This window comes from Limulus polyphemus, unplaced genomic scaffold, assembly GCF_000517525.1.
Source record: "Limulus polyphemus unplaced genomic scaffold, Limulus_polyphemus-2.1.2 Scaffold1440, whole genome shotgun sequence".
Classification (NCBI taxonomy): domain Eukaryota; kingdom Metazoa; phylum Arthropoda; class Merostomata; order Xiphosura; family Limulidae; genus Limulus; species Limulus polyphemus.
Window position 1 is genome coordinate 63,063 of NW_013667050.1, and position 9,241 is coordinate 72,303.

General features: G+C 33.2%; 1 protein-coding gene across 1 annotated transcript in view; it reads right to left on the reverse strand.

Annotated features, from left to right (window-relative positions):
- LOC106463578 (guanine nucleotide-binding protein G(o) subunit alpha-like) overlaps window positions 1–9,241 on the reverse strand; it is a 97,908-nt gene that overhangs the window by 42,195 nt on the left and 46,472 nt on the right. The gene's annotated exons all lie outside the window — the stretch shown is intronic.

Consider the following 9,241-nt stretch of genomic DNA (forward strand, 5'->3'; position numbering starts at 1 on the left):
AAATAGCCCATTGTGTGGCTTTGTGCACAACTAGAAACAAACAAACAGAATGTACGGTATAACATGATACACGGCCACATCACATCTGATCAGAATATACGGTATAGATACACGTTAACACAGCAGAACAATAAGTGTAAAGAGGTGCATGACCAAATTATAACTGAACATTTTGGACTAATATATCAAACACAAATGATAACTGATCATTTTGGACTAATATATCAAACAGACACATGCAAACCGATCACAATGAAAAAACAATTAAACTTTTAAAACACTACCAGACAGGAAGTGTGGAAAATACATTGTAGATTTTGAGAATAGCTATTCTTTCAAGGCATGTGTAAACCAAACATTAGAGATTGATACATCTTCTATATTGCGAAAACATCATAACTTAGTTTAGTAAATACTAATATTATGCATAGAAACTATGGCTATTTTGGTTCGCTCACACGAAAGCTCAACATCTCTGTTATCTAGTTACTATAGTAACGGTAGATATATTGAAATAGTACCTCCATATCGTTAGCTGTATCACTATGACAACCAAATATATCTACTTTAATTTATTCAACTGTGCTCGTCTCTCTTTGTAGTGCATTGTCGTTCGAAATAAGCCACCGAGTAAAACTAGTAATGGGGGGATTTATTGATTTCGTCTGCACGCGGAAACTTCTATCTCGGTTATTGGCACCAGTCATATGCTTAGTATTAGTTATGTCACGTAAGCCATAAGTAATGTCTAAAATATATCATTCTTGGACCAAAATGAATGTTAAACATAGCGCTAGAAATATCAGAGAATAAAGTAAGAAACAGTTGATCGTATTAACATTTTAACTTTTTTTAACCCACTTGAGTAAATTAATTTCGAAATAAATGTACAATTTGAAACCTTTTGAATGCAAATAAACAAAATTACATTCAGTAGAACAGTTTATAAGTGTATCTTTATTTTATAATATTTATGAAATTGTCAGGGTGGTTAAAGAAATTAAAACAACAAAAAATTGAGTCATTTTTTGTGTTATTTTTATAAAAAACATGAAACATCATCTTTCCACACAATATTTTTTACTGATTACTTTAAAAGACTCCTAGAACAATAAAGGTATTACTGGATGTTTAACTTAGCAAAGTTCTGTTTTAATAATATTTAGGAAAGTTACGTGCAAATGATATGTCTGGAATTTCATTATATAAAAGAGGCTACGTTTTGTTATTATAGAGAACCATATCATCACTTGAAAATATTTTGTCAAGAAATAACTAGGCTAGTGATTATAAGAATACTAACAATGAAAGATTTGCACCCAGCAAATAAATAAAATAATCTCAAATCTAGCCAACCTGGAGGCCTTTGGTTCGTGTGCCTTTGCCTAAAAATACGTTTTACAGTCTGGGGCCATAGATACTCTATAAGAATGACGGTCAAATGCAACTATTTGGTCATACGAGTCAGATAAGAGTAGCTCAATAGTTAGCGGTGAGAGCTGTTGGCTAGCTATTACTCTCTGGTATGAATTCAAAATTATAGACTGTTATGTGCAGATGGTTTGTTTTGCACGAAATTTCTCAAACAAGATTGTTTGTGTTATCCAACGATACGATTTATTACAAACCCAGTTGAGAGGTAAGTAAGATATTTGTTGGTTGGCGTCTTCTTTAATTCAAATCAGTATTTGGTCATTATATATCCCTTCTTCTACATCTATCTCATTTGTTTTTTATTGTTTTCGGCGTCTCTCTTAACTGAAACCAGTAGTTGGTCGTTTTTTTCCTTCTTCTACGTTTATCTTACTTGTTTTCCATTGTTTTTGAAAAATTGTAGTTTATAACTTTTTAGCATCCCTGTACCAAGAACGTAGAAACAGCAGTGGTAATTAAGTCTTTTGGTAATGCCCTTTATAGTTACAGATAAGTTGTTGTTAAGATCAAAGCTACAAAACGGGTTATCTGTGTGTGACCACTAATGTTATCCAAGCCCGGTTTTTAGCGTATAAGCCTTCAGACTTATCGCTGAGCCACTGGGGTCTCTTAAGGTAATATGTACAAATGTATGAAAACTATTTTAAACAATATTTCATCTGAAGCGGAGGTCATCTGTCAAGCACATTTTGTCTAATTATGTAACTCAAAGACTAATTTTCAGTTACGTAATAACTTCTATTGGAAGAACTGCTAGAAATCCTCAATACATATTACAATTAATAATAATTAGTCTTAATTATGAGTGACAAGCAAATCACAAAAACGCCTTTATGACCACTCTGCCTCAGGTCATCATTTGGATATCCTCGCTGTAACGATGTTTTCAGCCTTTATCCCAAGAACATCTGACAAGGTTAGGCCTACTCAGTGAATTATTAAGCACTGTAGCAGAACTGTCACAATTAAAACTTCATTTGGCTCAGTGTTAACGTACTTAGGAGGAACAGTCAGCAACATGTAATGTTGAAGAATAAAATAATTTGTTAACAATTTATATTGAGCTATTATTGTTTTTTAAAAATTCGAACGAATTTGTCATGCCCATACACGCGTCCTGACATCATATTGAACAGAAAAGGTTATATTCAATAGACTACAACGTCAAATCACGTTGTTTGTCATAATTCTGATTCTGTATAAAACAAACGGTACATCCAATAAACGGCTCCACATACGAAAGCAAAAGTTATAAAATACAAAACAAGAGGAATCCTCAATAGCCGTGGCACTGAAATTCTTTTAGGCAGGATTAGAGTAAATTAATCTATGATATATTTTTTCTTCTTTTTATTAGCTATATTTTTGTGCGCCAGTAATACCAAGCGTGGGGCGCGCGTATACCCGATTCGATTTTATTACTCATCAGGATATCTACCAACCTACCCTCGAATTGAAAAATTTTTTAAGCAGGATTAGAGTAAATTAATCTGTGAGACCTTGAGTGTGGTCCAAAACTCTAATCAGATCTTAAATTGGTCAAGAGATGACGGAGATATGAGCTAAAAGTTTGTACTTGAAAAACTCAGAGCCATTGTATGAGCCGCTATGCCGCGGCTAAAAACAAAACAAAAACCTAGGTATCTTACTACTGCAGCAAATCAATGCTATAGAAACTATCAACAAAGGTACAAACTATCAAGGGGATACTAAAGCCAAATCTCAACACAAAAATGTCTATACAACTTAATATTGTTTGGTTATTAGTGCACAAGACCCAGATCATGAGGATGTGCTCAGGTCGGAGATTTAGACATCCTTTGTACTTAATGGCATTAGAAAACAAAGAAATATGGTTCGACTTAGGGCACCAAGACCATCCTGAAAGAGACCTGAAACATGTCGTACCTCACTTATGATAAGCAGATAAGAAGTCACGAACACAAATGACAGTGGTAAAAGCCGTCTACTTGCCCCAGGCAACACTACCCAACATAACCAGGAAAGATCTCTGCCTAAAAAAGCGACATAAGTCTCGTCTACATAGTTGATTCCACGGCATAACCATTCAATTGTCGAATATTCATGAAAACATACCGGCCAAGTCGCCAGACACTGCGCTATAAATTTTTATGGATCGGACTGTTGAAACGGGCGTTGGTAAACCGTAGTCTTCGTACACAAGATGGATTATTGGAAAATGTTGGGAGAGGGTGTGTGCTTTGGACATGAAAACCTTACGACGTAGCATTTTGCAATGGAAATTATGTTGCAGGACTTTTGTCAATATGCTACAATATCGTTTTAATATAACGTACTTAACATTTGTATAAAATGTACAGATGTGTGGAACTGACAACAAAATGTTTAGATATAATCTGGTTTCTTGCGAATTTGAATTTGTCACTATCGAGTTTAAGTTGAGTTCTTAACTAGATTATAGAGATTTAAATATATATATTAAGTTTCGAAACTCGGTGACGTACGCAAAGCGAATATCCGCTGTGAAAATCACAACATAAAAATTAATTGAAAGACACAATAATGTTTATCCTGATAGTGCTATGAAATAAATTAGCTGAGGATTGATACGAAGTATTTTTTAATAGAATAACACAGAGTATAAACTATACACTTAGACGATACTAAAACAACAAGGAATACTTCCATTGATACTGGACATATCGTGTTGTATTCTGATACTAAAACAACAAGTAATACTTCCATTGATACTGGACATATCATGTATTCTGATACTAAAACAACAAGTAATACTTCCATTGATACTGGAAATATCGTGTTGTATTCTGATACTAAAACAACAAGTAATACTTCCATTGATACTGGACATATCGTGTTGTATTCTGATACTAAAACAACAAGTAATACTTCCATTGATACTGGACATATCATGTATTCTGATACTAAAACAACAAGTAATACTTCCATTGATACTAGACATATCGTGTTGTATTCTGATACTAACACAACAAGTAATACTTCCATTGATACTGGACATATCGTGTTGTATTCTGATACTAAAATAACAAGTAATACTTCCACTGATACTGGAGATATCGTGTTGTATTATTTCTAAGTGCAACAAAAAATTGCAGATGTACCGAGTATGGATACCGGCGTCTTTTACATAAGATCAGTTTAAAACTAGAATGTTATTGTAAACCTTTTCTATTGTTATGCTTACACTGTTCGTCTAATTTTATATTTTAATAACCGTATAGAGTGTGTCATGACGTCTGTATAGCTTGGAATTTTTCAGCAATAACTAGATAAATATTATAATTTCAGTAAGAAGAAAACGTCCTGTCCTGGTGTCTTTGGAAACCCATGTATTGAATTTAGACAACTGGGGCTAGACCAAGAAAACCATTCTACTTTTCACTAGTATCGAAACACTGAGATTCCAGTTTCAGCCAAGATAATTGAGTTGCCATGGTAACCATCTCGACATGATCCGGGATGAGCCAAATAAGTTCAGCTCTCGAATATGTTCATGTGACGTCCGAGTCTCAAGCTGGTTTGTACTTCAGCCTTATGAAGGACATAAAACAGGTTTTAAGTATATTCTCTGGTAACGGAAGAAAATAAAACATGTTTATAATGTTTACAGGAAACTAATCGTTAAATATAAATTTCTATATGTTAAAATCCTTAGCCGTTAGACTAGTGAGCTCCCTAAACATATGCTACATAGCCTTGTTCACCTACTCAACGTCTATTAGCTTCACAATCGCACTTGCTATGCAACCTTGTTCACCTACTCAATGTCTATTAGTTTCACAATCACACTTGCTACATAACCTTATTCACCTACTCAACGTCTATTAGCTTCACAATCGCACTTGCTATGTAACCTTGTTCATCTTCTCAATGTCTATTAGCCTCACAATCGCACTTGATACGTAACCTTGTTCACCTACTCAACGTCTAATAGCTTCACAATCACACTTACTGCATAACCTTGTTCACCTACTCAACGTCTATTAGCTTCACAATCACACTAGATACGTAACCTTGTTCACCTACTCAACGTCTATTAACTTTACAATCACACTTGATACGTAACCTTGTTCACCTACTCAACGTCTATTAGTTTCACAATCGCACTTGCTATGTAACCTTGTTCACCTACTCAATGTCTATTAGCTTCACAATCACACTTGCTACATAACCTTATTCACCTACTCAACGTCTATTAGCTTGACAATCGCACTTGTTATGTAACCTTGTTCACCTACTCAATGCCTATTAGCTTCACAATAACATAACCTACAACTACAGTATTCTCTTCGTTACTAAATCAATACTGATAATTTCGCAAAAGTCGATAATAAAATCTCATAATTACTACATGTCGGGTATAAATATGAACCCTCTTGACGACTATGGAAAAAACTAAATTGAAATAAAAAGTTATATTTCGCTAAAAATCATTTTTGTATTTAATTCAAAGGTCGAGTATGTTTCTCAGGTTCACGTTTTAGAGTTTAAACTTTAAGTTGGAAAGCATCATCAAACAACGACACAACATTCAAATTTTCCATTGAATAAATTTATCAATGCTCAACGTTAAGCCTTATTATCTCAGCTACGTTCTACCCAATAACGTTTTAAAAGTGAACGTTTTTTTCATACAACTCAATCACCTTCTGAAAAACAACACAGTTATTTATTCTTTAGCTATATCAGATCAAATTTGGGTAAAATAATTCCTTACTAAATGTTTATTTAAAAACAAACAATTAAATTCACTATACTTAGCTAAACTTTTTGTCTAGCGTTTGAATAACTACGAATCGAACAAGTAAACAATTATTTATTGTGAATAGCTTCAAAAATTTATTTATCTTTAAGGAAATTTGGTCAATTTAGTATAATAAACATAATAAAATAATGACATTTTTGTACAAGTTATTATCATATCAAGTTTTTTAAAAAGTTTGTTTATTTGTTTGTAGTTAAGCACAAAGCTACACAATGGGCTATCTGGTATCTGCCCACCACGGGTATCGAAAACCGGATTCTAGTGTTGTAAGTCCGCAGACATCCCGCTGTGCCACTGGGGGGCATTTCAAAAGTTTTCCATACGCAAAGGGAAAACATAATCAGTGCAAAATGTTCACTTGAAACTTAATGTACAGCCTTTTAAAGTATATCTCGTGTTTATAGTAGTAGTGTCGATATAACTATCGAATAGTATCTTTGTCGTCTAACCTAGTCTGGAGACCCCCTGGTGACTCAGCGGAATGTTAGTGAGCTTATAACGCTAAATTCAGGTTTCGAAAACTGTGGTGAGCAGAACACAGAGAGCCCATTGTATAGCTTTCTACTTAACGAACAGATAAATCTGATTTAGCGAAACCATTCAATAGCAGAAACTCTTGGTAATCAGATTAACTTTGTTACAAATATATCAGAGCTATCGATGTCATAAACTCAATAAAAACTGTCCTACGATTTATTTTTTACATCATTTAGATACTTATGATATAACTAAGTTCAATGTATCTTTTTTATTCCATATATAATACACTTGTAACTATGTTTTGTAAGGATTGAATTATCTCGTTGCGAGTAACGCTGAAATATACTAGTGCGGATCATTCCATTAAGCATTTCTTTATAATGGTTATACTCAACAGATGAGTTTGAGAACATCTACCCTTATGAGACACTTCAGAAGAAATTAAAATTTAGCCTAAGAAAATTAACTCAGTCCAGATACTTTTAGTTCGTCAATATTTTCAATATATACTGTACTGGTGCTCGCAGTGAACCTGCGTTCGTACTTGAAATAAAAGTACATTTTTAATGCCAATCAAATAGTCACAACCTCTCACAATAGACCTACAATCGTCGCTAACACGTCCAAGTAATTCAAAGTGCACTTATGATAATTATTACGCTCTCCGGGACGCGTGAATTCAAAACTTCAAATGCTCCTTTGTCCTCGCAGCAAACATAAATTACTTTTACAATAGTGTAACACGGTTAATATAATACTAAAAACGCATAAAAAAGCTTTAACTTATAATTACATCGATCAATTGTTTTTGAACCATTAGACAAAATATTTGTTTGCGTGTATAAAATACGAACCTAACGTGATAAATAAATAAGGTATGCTAAAGAATAATTGACGTTAAATAACAAAACAGCGTATTTCATGTCTTACAAAATTCATAAGTACAGCAGTGTGCGCGAAGGATTGATTAACACAATTTGAGTATAATAGTTAAAATAATTTATATAACATTCACCACTAAGGTTTTTCCCACTGTATAGAAAAGTGTTATATGCCATTTTGAAGATTGGTGTCAATACAAGATTGGAATAATCACAATCCTAGATGTTCTTAAATTGTCTACAGAAACATTCAACCTTTACTTTAATTAAGCATGATATGTGGTATCACAGCAACGTTGGTGGTGGATCACATTAAAATAAATTCAAAATACAGTATCAAAACATGGAACTCACGCGGTAGTGAAGATGGTTACGTACGTTTATTTTCAGTTATGTTTCTTTTCAACCTGAATGGCACATGCACTAAATATAATCTCCTAGAATGTAGCCATAACTATCCTTAATTTAAAATTATTGATCATGACAATCAGCCAAAAAGCTACTATAAACCAATTAATGAGATTAATATTCGTTGCTTTAACGCCCCCACAAAGGAAAGTGTGACTCATGTTGAGCGACATATCGCGGTTCCAGCTTTGAGCCTTTTGACCCGCAGCCCTGTACGCTGACTACTAAACCATACTTGATTTACCTTAACGATAAAATTTGTCCAGTGAGTAGCATATAAAAACAAACTGTGCGTTTCTATGCAGGAGAGAGATTTTAATTTAAACTTCCAGTTTTATCCTCTTCCAACCACTTATATTTAATGTAATGCCTTTAAAAACAGTATTAAAAATCCGGAGCTGACTTCTTAATTTGATACATATATTTTCAGAAGAGAATTATAAGATGATTGATCTAAAAGAAATCCCAATGTTGGTCAAATCACTGTAACCTTGATGTGAGGTTATCGCTCTTGGTGAGCATTAGCTAATAACCTTTTCCTTATAGATCTCAGATTTTCGAAACTAAATAGATCATTAAAACATCTTTTAGCCTAAGTTAGAAGCAGCGTATGATCATTCGAATAGTTTTTCGATCAAGAAAAGTGCTTATTGGACAGTTGAGAACGAAAAATTAAAATTATAAAACTATCAATAAACACATAGACCAATTAAAGCGATTTGAAGATCTATATATAATATATATATATAAAATATCAGAAGAGAAATGCTAAAAAAATATACTAAAAAATATATATATATATAATTTTTTGTTAGATTTAATTTATCCAACAGACGTTACACATCCAGTCTTTGAAGTAAAGCCAATTATATATACATATATAAACTGGTAGAGAAAGCCTTGTAGAAATATCAAACAATAATTTCACGTATTTGAAAAAAAGAGTACGCAATCTACTTTTAGTCTCTTACAATTAAATTATGAAACAAGTTGATAAGAAAAACCTTCTCAGTTTTGAAACTTGCTGTGATAAACACATGTAAAGTTCAATGAGGCACACACTTAAACATTGTAGTTTTTGTGTTCTTTTAGCATTTTCTTTATTTATTATCTAGGCACTATGTTTACAGTCGAAAATAGATCTTTAACATTGAGCGAGTATAACCTCACTGGTGATTTAACGGATTCTATTGTTTGTTTGTTTTGAATTTCGCGCAAAGCTACACGAGGGCCATCTGCGCTAGCCGTCCTA